Raw genomic sequence first — 18,050 nt, 5'->3', positions numbered from 1 at the left:
AAGTTTTGTTGAATATAGGTTTTTATAGTAAGATCTGATAATTTTTTGAATTTCCTCTGAATCTGTTGTTATGTCTCCCTTTTCATTTCTGATTTTGTTAATTTGGACGCACTCTCTGTGTCCTCTCCATGGTCTGGATAAGGGTTTATCTATCTTGTTGATTTTCTCAAAGAACCAACTTTTGGTTCTGTTGATTCCTTCTATGGTCCTTTTTGTTTCTACTTGGTTGATTTCTGCTCTGAGTTTGATTATTTCCTGCCTTCTACTCCGCCTGGTTGTATTTGCTTCTTTTTGTTCTAGAGCTTTTAGGTGTGCTGTCAAGCTGCTGACATATGCTCTTTCCTGTTTCTTTCTGCAGGCACTCAGCACTATGAGTTTTCCTCTTAGCACAGCTTTCATTGTGTCCCATAAGTTTGGGTATGTTGTACCTTCATTTTCATTAAATTCTAAAAAGTTTTTAATTTCTTTCTTTTTTCTTCCTTGACCAGGTTATCATTGAGTAGAGCATTGTTCAATTTCCAAGTATATGTGGGCATTCTTCCTTGATTGTTATTGAAGACCAGTTTTAGGCCGTGGTGGTCCGATAGCACGCATGGGATTATTTCTATCTTTCTGTACCTGTTGAGGCCCGTTTTTTGACCAATTATATGGTCAATTTTGGAGAAAGTACCATGAGGAGCTGAGAAGAAGGTATATCCTTTTGCTTTAGGATAGAATGTTCTATAAATATCCGTTAAGTCCATTTGGCTCATGACTTCTCTTAGTCTGTCTACATCTGTGTTTAATTTCTGTTTCCATGATCTGTCCATTGATGAGAGTAGGGTGTTGAAATCTCCCACTATTATTGTGTGAGGTGCAATGTGTGTTTTGACCTTTAGTAAGGTTTCTTTTCCATATGTAGGTGCCCTTGTATTTGGGGCATAGATATTTAGGATTGAGAGTTCATCTTGGTGGATTTTTCCTTTGATGAAAATGAAGTGTCCTTCCTCATCTTTTTTGATTACTTTTAGTTGAAAATTGATTTTATTTGATATTAGAATGGCTACTCCAGCTTGCTTCTTCTGACCATTTGCTTGGAAAGTTGTTTTCCAGCCTTTCACTCTGAGGTAATATCTGTCTTTGTCTCTGAGGTGTGTTTCCTGTAAGCAGCAGAATGCAGGGTCCTTGTTGCGTATCCAGTTTGTTAATCTATGTCTTTTTATTGGGGAGTTGAGGCCATTGATGTTGAGAGATATTAAGGAATAGTGATTATTGCTTCCCGTTATATTCATATTTGGATGTGAGATTATGTTTGTGTGCTTTCATTCTCTTTGTTTTGTTGCCAAGACGATTAGTTTCTTGCTTCTTCTAGGGTATAGCTTGCCTCCTTATGTTGGGCTTTACCATTTATTATCCTTTGGAGTGCTGGATTTGTAGAAAGATATTGTGTAAATTTGGTTTTGTCATGGAATATCTTGGTTTCTCTATCTATGTTAATTGAGAGTTTTGCAGGATACAGTACCCTGGGCTGGCATTTGTGTTCTCTTAGGGTCTGTATGACATCAGTCCAGGATCTTCTGGCCTTCATAGTTTCTGGCAAGAAGTCTGGTGTGATTCTGATAGGTCTGCCTGAATGTGTTACTTGACCTTTTTCCCTTACTGCTTTTAATATTCTTTCTTTATTTTGTGCGTTTGGTGTTTTGACTATTATGTGACGGGAGGTGTTTCTTTTCTGGTCCAATCTATTTGGAGTTCTGTAGGCTTCTTGTATGCCTATGGGTATCTCTTTTTTTAGGTTAGGGAAGTTTTCTTCTATGATTTTGTTGAAGATATTTACTGGTCCTTTGAGCTGGGAGTCTTCACTCTCTTCTATACCTATTATCCTTAGGTTTGATCTTCTCATTGAGTCCTGGATTTCCTGTATGTTTTGGACCAGTAGCTTTTTCCGCTTTACATTATCTTTGACAGTTGAGTCAATGATTCCTATGGAATCTTCTGCTCCTGAGATTCTCTCTTCCATCTCTTGTATTCTGTTGGTGAAGCTTGTATCTACAGCTCCTTGTCTCTTCTTTTGGTTTTCTATATCCAGGGTTGTTTCCATGTGTTCTTTCTTGATTGCTTCTATTTCCATTTTTAATTCCTTCAAATGTTTGATTGTGTTTTCCTGGAATTCTTTCAGGGATTTTTGCGATTATTTCAGGGATTTTTGTGATTCCTCTCTGTAGGCTTCTACTTGTTTATTAATGTTTTCCTGTGTTTCCCTAAGGGAGTTCTTCACGTCTTTCTTGAAGTCCTCCAGCATCATGATCAAATATGATTTTGAAACTAGATCTTGCTTTTCTGGTGTGTTTGGATATTCCATATTTGTTTTGGTGGGAGAATTGGGCTCCGATGATGCCATGTAGTCTTGGTTTCTGTTGCCTGTGTTCCTGCGCTTGCCTCTCGCCATCCGATTATCTCTAGTGTTACTTTGTTCTGCTATTTCTGACAGTGGCTAGACTGTCCTATAAGCCTGTGTGTCAGGCGTGCTGTAGACCTGTTTTCCTCTCTTTCAGTCAGTTATGGGGACAGAGTGTTCTGCTTTCGGGCGTGTAGTTTTTCCTCTTTACAGGTCTTCAGCTGTTCCTGTGGGCATGTGTCCTGAGTTCACCAGGCAGCTTTCTTGCAGCAGAAAAGTTGGTCTTACCTGTGGTCCCGAGGCTCAAGTTCGCTCGTGGGGTGCTGCCCACGGGCTCTCTGCAGCGGCAGCAACCAGGAAGACCTGTGCCGCCCCTTCCGGGAGCTTCAGTGCACCAGGGTTCCAGATGGTCTTTGGCTTTTTCCTCTGGCGTCCGAGATGTGTGTGCAGAGAGCAGTCTCTTCTGGTTTCCCAGGCTTGTCTGCCTCTCTCAAGGTTTAGCTCTCCCTCCCACGGGATTTGGGTGCAGAGAACTGTTTATCCGGTCTGTTTCCTTCAGGTTCCGGCGGTGTCTCAGGCAGGGGTCCTGCCGCTCCTGGGCCCTCCCCAACGGGAGCCCAGAGGCCTTATACAGTTTCCTCTTGGGCCAGGGATGTGGGCAGGGGTGGGCAGTGTTGGTGGTCTCTTCTGCTCTGCAGCCTCAGGAGTGCCCACCTGACCAGGCGGTGAGGTCTCTTTCCCACGGGGTCTGGGACACTCACACACTTTTATGCTACAAAAAAAGCCTTATCTGAAGCCTAAAAATCGCATGAGCAGGGCAATAGAAAGAAAACATCTATATTTTTTCGTGCAAAACATGAAACACCAAGTTAGCCCATCATCCTGTTAATGTCCACCATGGATTGTCACTAAAATGTTCTTCTAGTGCTGAAGTGGAGAAAAAGGAAATCCTGTCACAGAACGGCACTCATATAATGGAAAACTTTCTGCGATACTCCTATGAACTATATGAACTCTTGAAATGCAAAATCACTTCAGAAATGCAAATAAAACAAAAGCATGTGTAATCAAAAGGAAAGGAAAAAATGTGCAACTGCAAAGTCAACAGCATTCCTTTAAGACTGTAAGAGAAGAGCATTGTGCATGTTATGGAGAGTAGTGTCCATGTCTCCATCATGAAGGAAATTGTGTTTAACCTGTTTAAACAATAAAAATTGCTTCCTTGCTCAAATAAATATATGTGCTGAGTCAGTGCATATATAATTCAATAGAAACAGAACTTTATTATCTACCCTGCTGTCATAAGAATTGTCTGGACTCTTTCATTTGTTATTCTGATGACTGTGTCATTAACGATAACATAAATAAACACTCATCATCTCACCAACAAAATTATAGCTCTGAGGGCAAAAATCACATTGCTACACATGGATTCCTCAAATGAAAAAGTTCAAATTGTTCATGCCTTATGAACGTTTCTAGAACCCTGATAGAGAGCACTATTATCCATTTATTAAAGGATTCATGAGTGTGTCAGTTACTGAGCTTGATGTGAAAACAGTTGTGGGGTTGGTAAAATGCAATATAGTCTGAATTGAGGTTTTGGCAAGAAATTATGAAACTGAGTTCAGACACAAAGCCTTATGATTATGACAAAATGCATGGTTTCCCCCCAAAAAATCTCTGTTGGTCAAAAGGACCATGGACAGAAACCAACAAAAAAGAACTAACAAGAACAGTGATGTGGCCAGTTAATAGTTGGCCATTTCCTCTTTCTTTGCAGGCCCCGCTTTTCTAGGAGACAGGATAATTTTTGGGCCAAAAGTTTTGTGGGTGGGTTGGTGTCCCTATGCATCCATTGGGGTTCCTGCCTAGCTACAGGGGGTAGCCTTTTCAGTATCTGCAATGCTGTGAGTCACAGCCAAGGCCACCCCCATTTATTCTTGGAAATCTCCTTTATCCCAGTCTCTGTTATTCTGGAGATGCCCCTTACTGCCTAGTCCCATTCTCATGTGCATCTGGCCATCTCTCCTGCCTCTCCCACACCTGATCCTGAACCCCCCAATTCTCTCCATATCTTCTCTCTCTCTCCATCTGCCTCTTATAACTATTTCATCCCTCCCATCTAAGTGAGATTCAAGCATCCTAACTTGTGCCTTCCTTCTCTTTTAGCTTCTTTGGGTCTGTGGAGTTTAGTTAGCAGGGGCATCCTGTATTTTATGGCTAACATCCACCTATAAGTAAGTACATACCATGCATCTCGTTTGGGGACTGGGTTACATCACTCAAGATGATATTCTCAAGATCTATCCATTTGCCTGCAAAATTTATGATGCCTTTGTTTTTAATAGAGACCCATCCCATGAGCAAGTACCAATCCTTGACACTATTAATAATACTTTGATATGCTTGCAGACAGTTTACATGGCTGTCCACTGAGAGGCTCCACCAAGCAGCTGACTCATATAGATGCAGACACCCATAGCCAAACAGTGGGTGGAGCTTGGAGACACTTATGGAAGCATAGAAAGAAGGATTATACGCCCTAAAGGAGATAGAAACTCCACAGAAAGATCAACAGTCAACTACACTTCACCCCTGGGGATCTGAAAGACTGGATGACCAATCAAAGAACATTGATGGGCTGGAGCTAGGCCTCCCAGACATATGTAGCAGATGTGTAGCTTGGTCTTCATGTGGGTTCCAAACAACTGGAGCAAGGGGGCTATCCTAAAATAGCCTGTCAGTGGGATACATTCTTAACTGAGCTGCCTTGTCTGGTCTCAGTGAGAGAGGAAGTGCCTAGCCTCAGAAAGACTTGATGTGCCAGGGTTGGGGGATACCAAGGGAGTCCCTACCTGCTTAGAGAATTGGAGGGTGTATAGCTGGAAAGATTTGGGAGGAGGTAACTGGGAAGGGAGCAGTGAGTGGCATGTAAAGTGAATAAGTAAAAATAATACATTAATAAATTTAAAAAAAACAAACACTGGTGGGGATTTCTTAAGGAATCTAACTCTGACAGATTACTAAAATCCATATTGACTTTGTTGTTGTTGTTGTTGTTTGTTTGTTCACTTGACAGTTTTGGCTATTCCACACAACAGGCATTCTAGTTTCCCTGTAAACACTGCTTGGCCAGAAATTATTGCAGATTCAGAAGTAAGAAAAGCATGAGGAATTTTGGTGTTTGCTTGTATTTCTCTCACTTCGATATTTGACAGGAAAAAATGTTTTAAAATACACAATATATCAAAGTCATTAATAATGTCTCTGGATTATGAACATTGTGGATTATTACTGAATAATTCTTTTGTATCCTTCTCCATCTTTAAACAAAAGACTATATTCTGTGGTAATGGCAGACCACTTCTCTGGATCAATGGGTGTGAGCATTTCCTAAGACAAGAGAGAATGAAAAAAGTAAGAAATTCAACACAGATAACAGGACCCTAGATAGAGTCTTTTATTTCTTCTTCTATACAAGACTTCTTTCAAATCCAAGTCAAATGGATTTGTTTCTAATTGATGAAGAGAAATGGAGAGTATACAAAAAAGAACAATTTGGAGAAATCATTGAAATGGTGACAGTAATAAGCCGTGGATTACTTAGGTGCTCAAAAAATAGTTGAGAAAATAATCTGTACTTACAAATGATTACTTATTCAGATTGTTAAATTTAAACTGAGACAAGAGATTCACTTTCTTTAAATAGATTTGTGATCAAAGAAGAAAATGGAAGCCAGTATTTTTATCCTGAATATTTCAGAATGAAAAATTGAGATAATACGTTGTAAGCCTTCTCATAAATATACTCCTTGAATAGTGGAGCAGAGATTCATGGAGGGAAATATGCTGTTAGGCAATGTAAACATCAATTTTATAGTAATAGTTACTTGGCAAATATGTCAAGACATACTATCAATGGGTCATCCACTAAAACATATATGTTCATAGTTAGGGGTAGTGGTGCATGCCTTTTAATCTCTGCCCTAAAAATGAGAGGCAGAATCAGGATCTGTGAAAGGCCAATATGGTCTACAATGAGAAAGCCTGATTAGCCTAGGGTACATAGCATGACCTGTCTCTAAAACTCCCAAAGTAAACAAACTATTCTTGCTATTAAATGCATGTGCCCAATCTCACTCCAATCCAATGAGATGGAAGTAATGTCAGAGTCCTCAGGTTGCTGTCTAGATTGAGAATTCCCAATTCTTTTCTCATAGTACCACTTTGTTTCCACCAAGCATCAACACCTTCACATTTCTTTAAAAGTGTGTGTCATATGTTACCAAAACTCCTAAGACTATGCCTGAAAAATCACAGTTCTTTAGCAAGAAAGACCTGTCATCACTGTATCCCCTGCATCAAGCACCACTTTAGATTGTAGGACCACAGGAAGACTTTTCTGGTTTACCTGGTCCATATTCCATCTGCAATGGGCTGTACTATGTCAGGTTCATTTCACTGTTGTACTGTGCTTCTTTCTTTTTTAAGGAGTGTTGTGTTTTATCAAAGACCATTTCTGTATCTAGTGTGAGCTTTTGTCTTTCAGACTTTTTTTTAATTTTTTAAAAATTTTTATTAGATATATTTCTTTACAATTTAACTGTTATCCCCCTTCACGGTTTCCTGGCCATAAGCCCCCAATCCCTCTGCTCCCTCACCTTCATACGTGTATTCCCCTTATACATCCATCTTTCTGCCCCCCCCCATATTTCCCTGCACTGGGGGTCCAACTTTGGCAGGACCAAAGGCTTCCCCTTCCACTGGTGCCCTAACAAGGCTATTCTCTGCTACCTATGCAGTTGGAGCCCTGGGTCAGTTCATGTGTATTTTTCGGTAGTGGTTTAGTCCTTAGAAGCTCTGTTTGGTTGTCTTTCAGACTTTTTATATGGTGGATTACTTTTATAGATTTATGTGCATTGAACCATCCCTAAGTCTCATGGACAAAGCCTACTTGAATCTAGTGGATGCTATTGTATGGTGTTCATGGATTCAGTTTGCAAATTTATTGAGAATTTTTCCATCTTGTTCTCAAGGGAAACTGGCCTGTAATTCTTTTTTCCCATTGGGCCTTTATGTACTTTTGATATTGGGGTAAGTGTGGTCTTCTAGTTCTCTTTCATGAGTTAGTTTGAGGAGTATTGGTGTTATCTCTTCTTTGAAAGTCTCGTAGAATTCTGCCCTAAATCAGCTGACCCTGTGCTCATTTTTGCATGGGAGACTTTTAATGACTGCTTCTATTTAATTAGGGGATTATATGTCTGTTTATATGCTTCTTCAATCTTGATTTAAGTTTAATGAGTGGTATATATTGAAAAAATTAGCCATTTCTTTTAGATTTTCTATTTGTTGGAGTAAATGTTTTTTTTTACATTTTTTTCTTTTATGGAACATTTTTATTTATATTTTGAATGTTATCTCCTTTCCCAGTTTCCCCTCCAGAAACCTGCTCTCCCATCCTCCCTCCTCCTGCTTCTATGAGAGTGCTCCCTGACCTACCCATGCAGTCCCTTTCACTTCCCAACCCTGATATTCCCCTACACTGGGGCATAGAGCATTAACAGTACCATGGGCCTCTCCTCCCACTGATGCCCAACAAGGCCATCCTTTGCTACATGTGCAGCTGGAGCCATAGATCTATTCCCATGTACTCTTGGGCTGAGAATAACCTAAAGAAATGTTCAACATCCTTAGACATCAGGGAAATGCAAATCAAAACAACTCTGAGATTCTACCTCACACCAGTCAGAATGACTAAGATCAAAACCTCAGGTGACAGCAGATGCTGGCAAGGATGTGGAGAAAGAGAAACACTCCTCCATTGTTAGTAGGATTGCAAGCTGGTACAACCACTCTGGAAATCAGTCAGGCCATTCCCCAGAAAATTGGACATATTATCTGAGGACCCAGATATACTACTCCTGAGCATATAACCGAAAGATGTTGCAACATATAACAAGGATCCAAGTTCCACTATGTTCATAACAGCCCTATTTATAATACCAGAAGCAGGAAAGAACTCAGATGTCCTTCAACACATGAATGGATACGGAAAATGTGCTACATTTACACAATGGAATACTACTCAGCTATTAAAAACAATGACTTCATGAAATTCTTAGGCAAATGGATGGAACTAGAAAATATCATTCTGAGTGAGGAAACCCAATCACAAAAAAACACACATAGTATGCACCCATTTATAAATGGACATTAGCCCAAAAGCTCAGAATACCCAAGAGAAAATTCAAAAACCACATGAAGCTCAAAATGGAAGACCAAAATGTGAATGCTTTCGACCTTCTTAGAAGGGGAAACAAAAATACATATAGGAAGAAATATGGAGACAAAGTGTGAAGCAGAGACTGAAGGAAAGGCCATCCAGAGACTGCCCCAATTGGAGGATCCATCCCATATATATACAGCCACCAAATCCAGGCAATATTGCTGATATCAAGAAGTGCATGCTGTCAGGAGCCTGATATAGCTGTCTCTTGAGAGGCTCTGCCAGAGCCTGGCAAATACAGAGGAGGATGCTCGTAGTCAACCATTAAACTGAGAATGGGGTCACCAATGGAGAAGTTAGAGAAAAGACTGAAGGAGCTGAAGGAGTTTGTAACCCCATAAGAACAACAACAATATCAACCAACCAGATGCCCCAGAGCTCCTAGAGATTAAACCACCATCCCAAGTGTACTGTGTTTCTATTCACATTGTTTCCTGCTGTGTGAATTCTTCATTTATATGGCCCAGTTTTAAACCTGCTTTTTTGTTTTTGTTTGTTTGTTTGTTTTCTTTATAACTATTTACTATGCAATGCTCAACTGACTTAAAACATTCCTTGCTTCAATAATTCACAAAACAAATGGTGACAAACCTCAGTTTGGATTTCTGTTTATATCTCATTCTTAAATATCATAGTCTCTAAAATCTTAGTTAATAATCCTATACTGTATTCTTTAATTTAGATTGATTTCATGTGTTTGAAAGATGTCCAGGTATATTAGTAAGGTATTCAAGCCATCTAGCATACCTTGGTATTCCTGTGGGAATCCTAACAGTGGGATCAATGACTGTCTCTGAGTCTTGTGCCTATTTGCCAGACTCTTTTCTCATACTGAGTTGTGTTGATATGATGTGTGTGCCTGGTCTTATTGTAGCTTGTCATGCCAGGTCTGATTGATGTCTCTGGGAGAACTACTCTTTTTCTAGGGGAAGACAGAACAGAGAATAGACATAGGGGGAGGGGAGGTGGTCAGGAGAACCTGGGAAAACTGGGGGAAAGGGAGGAAGGGGAAATTGTCAGAATATAATATATAAGAGAATATAAATAAAAAGAGAGGGAAAGAGGGGTGAAAACTGAAAACAATGTAACTGTCATTTTTATAACAGAGCTTTTAACAATTTCTAACTGTGAAACTCAGAAATTATTGATTGATCACAAAAATTCTCTTATGAAATGAATATTATTCCTATAATTACATCATTTAAAGTAGGAAAAACAGTATTTTATGTCAATGGACCTGAGCATGACCTCTTTGGAGGAAGATTCAATTCATCAACAGTAAAAGGGTTTTAATATATGGATTTGGTAGTTAAAGTATAATTTGTCAGTATAGACCTTGACACGGGTCATTCCATAAGTCTCTTTAGGAACTGAAGAACACCAGATATATTCCAATACTAACACTCAAGAGAAAAAAATGTTGAAAGGCAATTTTCAAAACTACTCTTTTCTATAAGAGTCTGTGGTTTTGATTAAAAGACTGGAATTCTTCCTATTAATCAGGCTACATGTGGGTGGGCAAAAGAAGTGCACATAAAATCATCTGTGAGGATTCTACACTTAACATATTTTGATTATGGCATGTAAAGTCCTCAGTGTAAAAATTTGTATTAAAATTCCCATCATTTTCTCTTAAGTCTCTGAAACCTAAGTGGATAAAATAACCTTCACATTTCTTTCTCTGCTTTGTACAGAGGACCACATGTGGACTTCCTACGTTAGCATTGCGCTGAGCCAGCTTCCTTTGTTCTCAGAACTATTCATAGAAATTTTGCATGTTTTAATTATGTAATCAAGTAAAGGATAAGCTGATGAAACACCAGTATAAAATAGAAATTTCTTGCTTCGTGAGAACTAGTATGAATTTGTAGGAAAATCATGCTATGGGTGTGCTGGGAAAAAGAAAGAAAGGAAAACGTGGAAAGAAGTGAAGCTGTTAAAGGAGTTGTGAGTCAATGACTATCAAAGGCAAGCTATGCTCCTTCGTGTGGCATCTTCACAAGTTTCGCAAGTTCCCCTGTCTCTCTTGATTGGAAAAACAAAAACAAACTAACAAAAGAAAACAAAACAAAAATCCTTTGATTTTATTACTGGATGCTAGGTAAGCACTGCTGTGCAAGAAAAGTAAAACCAGGAGAGAAAGTTCTTATCCCTTCACTCAAATGTACGGGAATAACCCCCAGACACATACCCATGTACATACATGCACACACACATACACGTACACATGCACATACATGCAAACACACATGCACATGCACATATATGCATACACACAAACATAGGCATGCACACACATGCACACAACATGCACACATACATATGGATGTACCCACAAAAATCACACTCATACACACATGCAAAGACATACCATACATGTATACACACACACAAACACACACGCAACATACCACACACCTAATATTATTATAAGATTGAGTTGTATTTATGTAACAATTTACAAAAATTTGAAAGACAGCAAGGAGAGAAACATGGGGGGATTTGAAAGTAGAGAAGAGCCTAGAGAAATGGTATAATTATATTATAATCTCAAAAAGAAAATAACCGTAAAGGGGAAACAAAATTTAAGAAAATCCTGAATAGAATTCATGTTGCGTGTAAGGACAAGTATTGGCATATGAGACCAGATGAAACTTAAAGTTTTATTCAGAAAAGCAAACTGTTTCTATTTAGAAAAGCAAACTGTTAAGAGAGCACAAAGAGAATGTGAAGAATGGAAGAAAACTCTTCCCCAGCTATGTAATATAATAATCAGAGGAGTTGTCAAGAGCAGACCAAGAATTCAAAAATACAAACAAACAAAAAATGTGGATGGGTAACTCTGTGAAACTAACCAGATCTCCAAAGGAGAAATATAAATGATTGATAACATTTTCCATTAATTTATTTATTCATCTGGATCACTGCCCCTCCCCTCGTGGTCCCGTCCTCATACAGTCCCTCCCCTCCCACCTGTCCCCTTTTCCTCTGAGACGTTGGTCCCCCAGGTATCTGCCTGCCTTGGCTCATCACTTTTCCACTGAGGCCAGACAAGGCAGCCAGATATGGCCACAGCTTTAGGGACAGCCGATGCTGCAGTTGCTGTGAGACCTATAGGAAGGCTGAACTGCAGATCTGCTACATATGTGCCGGAACTTCTAGCCAGCCCATATGTGCTCTTTGGTTGGTGACTCAGTCTCTGAGCGTCTGCTATGGTTGAGGTTAGTAGACTCTGTTAGTCTTCCAGCAGAGTTCCTATCCCCTTCAGTGCCCTCACTTCTTCCGCCCAACTCTTCCTTAAGAGTGCTCAAGCTTCTCCAGTGCTTGACTGTGGGTCTTGACATCTGTTTCAGTCAACTGACGGGTGGAGCCTCTCAGAGGACAGTTATGCTAGGCTCCTGTCTGCAAGTATAACAGAGCACATGAATAGTGTCACAGATTGGTGTTTGCATACGCAATGCGTCTCAAGTTGGGCCGGTTATTGATTGGCCATTCCCCCAGTCTCTGCTCCATTCTTGTCCCTGCATTTCTTTTAGAAAGGACAAATTGTACAAGAAAGTTTCGTGGGTGGGTTGGTGTTTGGATCCACTAGGGTTCCTGCCGGGCAACAGGAGGTGGCCTCTTCAGGTTCCATATCTCCATTGCTATGATTCTCAGCTAAGGTCACCTGCATTGATTCCTGGGATTCTCTCCTAAACCAAGTCTCAGGCACAGCCTAGAGATGCCCTCCAGCCACCCCATCCAAACCTGTCAGCTGCAGATTTCCACTTGTTCTCTTGGCCCTCTCTCCTGCCTCTCCTCACACTTGATTCTGAACAAACCCCATCTCCCTACTCATTCCTTCTCCACATTGTCTGCCTCCTATGACTATTTTACCCCTGCTAAGTGAGAATCAAGCATCCTAGCTCAGGTCTTCTCTCTTACTTAGCTTCTTTTGGTCTGTAGATTTTATCATGGATATCCTGTCCTTTACGATATCCACTTGTAGGTGAGTATATACCATGGATATAATTTTGGGTCTGGGTTACTTCACTCAGGACGGTATTTTTTTTTTAGTTCCATTCATTTTCCTACAAAATTCATGATGTCCTTGTTTTTAAAAGCTGAAAAGAATTCCTTTGTGTAAATGAACCACATTTTCTGTATACATTCAGTTGAGAGACATCTGGGTTGTTTCCAGCTTCTGGCTATTATTAGTAAAGCTGCTATGACCATAGTGGAGCATGTGTCCTTGTGGTATGTTGGAGCATCTTTTGGGTACATGCCCAGGAGAGGTGTAGCTGGGTCTTCAGGTAGAACTATTCCCAACTTTCAGAAGAACCTCCAGATTGGTTTCCAGAGTGTTTGTATAAGTTTACATTCCCATCAGCAATGGAGGTGTGTCCCCATTGTTCCACATTCTTGCCAGCATCTGTCACTTGAGTATTTAATCGTAGTCACTCTGATGGGTATTTTATGTTTAAGATGCTATTCTTGCTCCTCCGGTGTGTTGGGATACTTAGAGCTTGCAGTAATAGAAGAGCTGGTTCTCACGGTGCCATATTGCACTGGCTTTTACTTATTGTGTTTTTGTACTTGCCTTTAACCATTTGGTTGTCTCTAGTATTGGCTAGCTGGTAATCCCCGAGAATAGCAGGGGTCTGGAACTAGTTGTCCCACATGGCAGCAGGTCTCCCAGGAGATAGGCAGAGTTACGGGCTGGGGAGTGAGGAACAGATCCATGATTGGTGACTAATAACATTTTAAGTAGTTTTGGATCTCACCAACCCAAAGAGAAGCGCAAACTAAAACTAATTTGAGATTTTCCCTTTACTCCTCTCAGGATAGTTATCATAAAGGAAACACATGGAAACAAATACTGGTTAGAGAAAAGAGAAACTTTTTTTGTGTGTGAGATTGCAAACCAATGCCACCTCTATGGAAATTAGTGTGGAGGTTCTCAAACCGGTTAAAAATAAAAATGCCATCTGACCCAGCTATACCACTTGTGACTACTTCTCGAAGACCCTATATCCTATTACAGAGATATTGGCATATCAATGTTTATTGCTCCTTAACTTTACAAGAGGAAGAAAATGGAATCAGATTAGATGTCCCTCAGCAGATGAATAGATAATGGGAAAATGGTACATATTATAATCAAATACTCCAAGAAACTGTAGGGAAATATGTGAAGCTAAAACATATATGAAGTGTGAGGTAACTAAAGCTCAGGGGGGACAAAGCAATTCTCTCTCACATGCTGACGTCATTTTGATATGTGTGTGTGCTTGCTGTTTGTAAGGAAGATAATATGTGTAGATACCAGGAAAGGAGGAAGGAGCCTGCACAGAGTGGGAGCCTTGAGAAAGACAAGTTTGGGGAGGGTGTGATAGGAAATGTATAGCAAAACACTGTAAAAAGGGCATCCTAGAAGGAAAAGGACCTAAGCAGATCTGACTAGCTTAGAAATGTGTAGGGAAGGAAACAAAGTTAGGGTCAACCAAAACTAAGTATGTATAAAGACATAAATGGATAAATAGATGTGTATTTTAAAAGGAGAAAATCTAGATGTGTCTCCATGTTGTGTTCAACAGGAACTATTGAAACATCCACTGCTTTAAAAATTAATGAGTATTTTAAAATAATGTATTTTTTTATTTTTGAGATTACATTACCCAGCTCCCTTTCTTCCCTCATGACTTACCCATTTACTCCATGCCTTGCTCAGAAGATCCTAACCATAGTATAATAAGATTGAACCATACCTCTGAGTTATTCTGAATTGAATATACTTTAAGAAAATAAGATTATCTCTGAATCACAATAAATGACTTTTTAGAGGTTATGTTTGTAGTAATTCACTTGCATTAAAATTTGAAGCAGTACATTTATCTGATAGATCTCTGAACTTTGTGGAGAAATGTTTGGGTCAGTCATCTACTTCACACCTTTAATCTATTTTACATTAAACCCAACTCATACTGTATGTCAGTTGACTTTATTTTCCCAAGAGTGACTTGAAAACCATATAGCAGGAGTACTAAGGCTCTCAAACATTAAAATGTATGGGAGTCCCCTGGTTGCAAGACAGGAGAGCTTGGTATCATTGTGACTCTTGACTATCCTTAGTACAGCTGACACAAAATTGAGCTTTGTAAAAGGTTTACAAGTGCCTAATGTCAGTGGTCTATAAGTCAGTAACCTAAAGATAACATTAATTGTATTTATTTATTTATGCATCCATTCATTTATTTACTTATTTAACTTAATAAGGTACAAGCTTTAATTTACAGCAATCTTCCAGGGAGATATTTAGAAAAGGGACATTAACAAGTCTAGGGGAGGTTTGCCATTCTATAGTCTAAATTGTAACACTATAAATTCTGAATCAAGTTCTAAATGGTACACTTCAGAATCAAAATTCTAAATCTACAATGTACAATGTACATTCTACATTCTAAATTTTAACAGTCTAAATTCTAAGTCTACCTGCTACATTGTAATTAGGTGGCAGTGGCATAAAAATTGCCAGAGTAAAAATTACTTGGGAGCAGTCATATGTGCCAAATTACAACCTAACTGTCCAAAACTGTTCATCCTACCTACAGGACACAATGACATTGCATACATTCTTCTTCCCAAGTCCTCCCTTCCAAGGAAGCTAGCTGTGAGAGACCAATTTCTTAACTTGATTATGATAATACTTTGGTAGCATATTGTCCCCGCCAGCGGGGACCCAGTTATTCAGGGTCCCGAAGGGGCGCTACCCTTGGGCCTAAATGGGGGGCGAGAGAAGAAGGAGACCAAGCAAGATTCTGTTGTCAAGGTCTCGTTTATTGGGATGAACGTTACAGCTTTTACGGCTTTCAGGTAGGGGAAGTGACCTTTGTGAAACATGAAGGAGGGGGAGATGAGGGTATAGGCAGTGATAGCTGGAGGCAAAGAGGTCAGGCGATGAGGTCAGGTGGTGGAGACACTGGGTGTTGACTGAGGAGATAACTGGTATCTGCTCGAGCTGAGGCATTCCTTGAATGTTATCTTCCTGTGCCGTAAATTCATGGGAGAGGCTTTTATCCAACAATCTTAAGACTTATGGCAGTCATCTTAGGGTGAGTATCTGTGGCCAAACAGCCCAGAGTCACCTAGCCACTTTGAGCCATGCAGTCAAAAAGCGGCTAGGCCCAAATCCAATATGGCTCACTACAGCATATCCAATCATGAACTTGACACATTATATACCTTAAATATATGCAATATATCAAGGATTCTTCCTTCACAACAGTCAAAAATAATATAAAATACCTGGGTGTGACTCTATCTAAGCAAGTGAAAGATCTGTATGACAAGGACTTCAAGTCTCTGAAGAAAGAAATTAAAGAAGATCTCAGATGATGAAAAGATCTCCCATGCTCATGGATTGGCAGGATTAATATTATAAAAATGGCCATTTTGCCAAAAGCAATCTACAGATTCGATGTGATCTCCATCAAAATTCCAACTCAATTCTTCATAGATTTAGAAAGAGCAATCTGCAAATTCATTTGGAATAACAAAAAATCCAGGATAGCAATAAGTATCCTCAACAGTAAAAGTACTTCTGGGGGAATCACGATCGCTGACCTCAAGATGGATTACAGAGCAATAGTGATAAAAACTGAATGGTATTGGTACAGAAACAGGCAGGTGGGTCTATGGAATAGAATTGAAGATCCAGAAATGAACTCACACACCTCTGGTCACTTGATCTTTGAAAAAAAGAGCTAAAACCATCCAATGGACAAAAGATAGCATTTTCAACAAATGGTGCTGGTTCAACTTGGAAGTCAGCATGTAGAAGAATGCAAATCGACCCATTGTTATCACCATGTACAAAGCTCAAATCCAAGTGGATCAAAGACCTCCATAAAACCAGATACACTCAAACTAATAGAAGAAAAAGTGCGGAAGAGCCTCAAACACATGGGCACTGGAGAAATTTTCCTGAACAGAACACCAATGGCTTATGCTCTAAGATCAAGAATCGACAAATGGGTCTTCATAAAATTGAAAAGCTTCTGTAAGGCAAAGGAAACTGTCATTAGGACAAAATGGAAACAACGTACTAGGAAAAGATCTTTACACATCCTACATCTGATAGAGGACTAATATCCATTATATACAAAGAACTCAAGAAATTAGAATCCAGAGAGTTAATAAATAACCCTATTAAGATGCGGTACAGAAATAAACAGAATTTTCAGCTGAGAAATATCAAACGGCTGACAAGCACTTAAAGAAATGTTTGACATCCTTAGTCATCACAAAATGCAAATCAAAACAACCCAGAGATTCCACCTCACACCAGTCAGAATGGCTAAGATCAAAATCTCAGGTGACAGCAGAAGCTGGCAAGAAAGAGGAACACTCCTCCATTGTTTGGTGGGATTGCAAGCTGGTACAACCACTCTGGAAATCAATCTCGAGGTACCTAAGAAAATTGAACATATTACTACCTGAGGACCCAGCTATACCATTTCTGGGCACATATCCAAAAGATGTTCCAATATATAACAATAACATATGCTCCACTATGTTCATAACAGCCTGATTTACAATAGCCAAAACCTGGAAAGAACCCAGATGTCCCTCAACAGAGGAATGGACACAGAAAATGTGGTACATTTACGCATTGGAGTACTACTCAGCTATTAAAAACAATTGAGCTCATGAAATTCTTAGGCAAATGGATGGAACTAGAAAATATAATCCTGAGTGAGGTAACCTAATCACAAAAAAAGCACACATGGTATGCACTCATTCATAAGTGGATTATTAGCCCAAAATCTCAGATTACCTTATGATAAAATCCACAGACCACATGAAGCTCAGGAAGGATGACCAAAGTGTGGATGCTTCAGTCCTTCTTAGAAGGGGGAACAAAAATATTCATAGGAGGAAATACAGAGACAAAGTTGGAGCAGAGATTGCATGAATAGCCATTCAGAGCCTGCTACACCTGGGGATCCGTCCCACATACAGCCACCAAGCCCAGACAATATTGCTGATGCCAAGAATTACATGCTGACAGGAGCCTGATAGAGCTGTCTCCTGAGATGCACTGGCAGAGCTTGACAAATACAGAGGTGGGTTCTCGCAGCCAACCATTGAACCAAGAACGGCGTCTCCATTGGAGGAGTTAGAGAAAGGATTGAAGGAGCTGAATTGTTTTGCAACCCCATAAGAACAACAATACCAACCAACCAACCAGAGCTCCCAGCGACTAAACCACCATCCAAAGAGTACATGGGACAGACCCATGGCTCCAGCTGCATATGTAGCAGAGGATGGCCTTGTTGGGCACCAATGGAAGGAAAGGCCCTTCACCCTCCCAAGGCTCCACCCTCCATAAAGAGAATGTCAGGG

The sequence above is a fragment of the Rattus norvegicus genome, chromosome 15 (assembly GCF_036323735.1).
Source record: "Rattus norvegicus strain BN/NHsdMcwi chromosome 15, GRCr8, whole genome shotgun sequence".
Taxonomy (NCBI): Eukaryota; Metazoa; Chordata; class Mammalia; order Rodentia; family Muridae; genus Rattus; species Rattus norvegicus.
Note: the sequence above shows the minus strand (reverse complement) of the source record.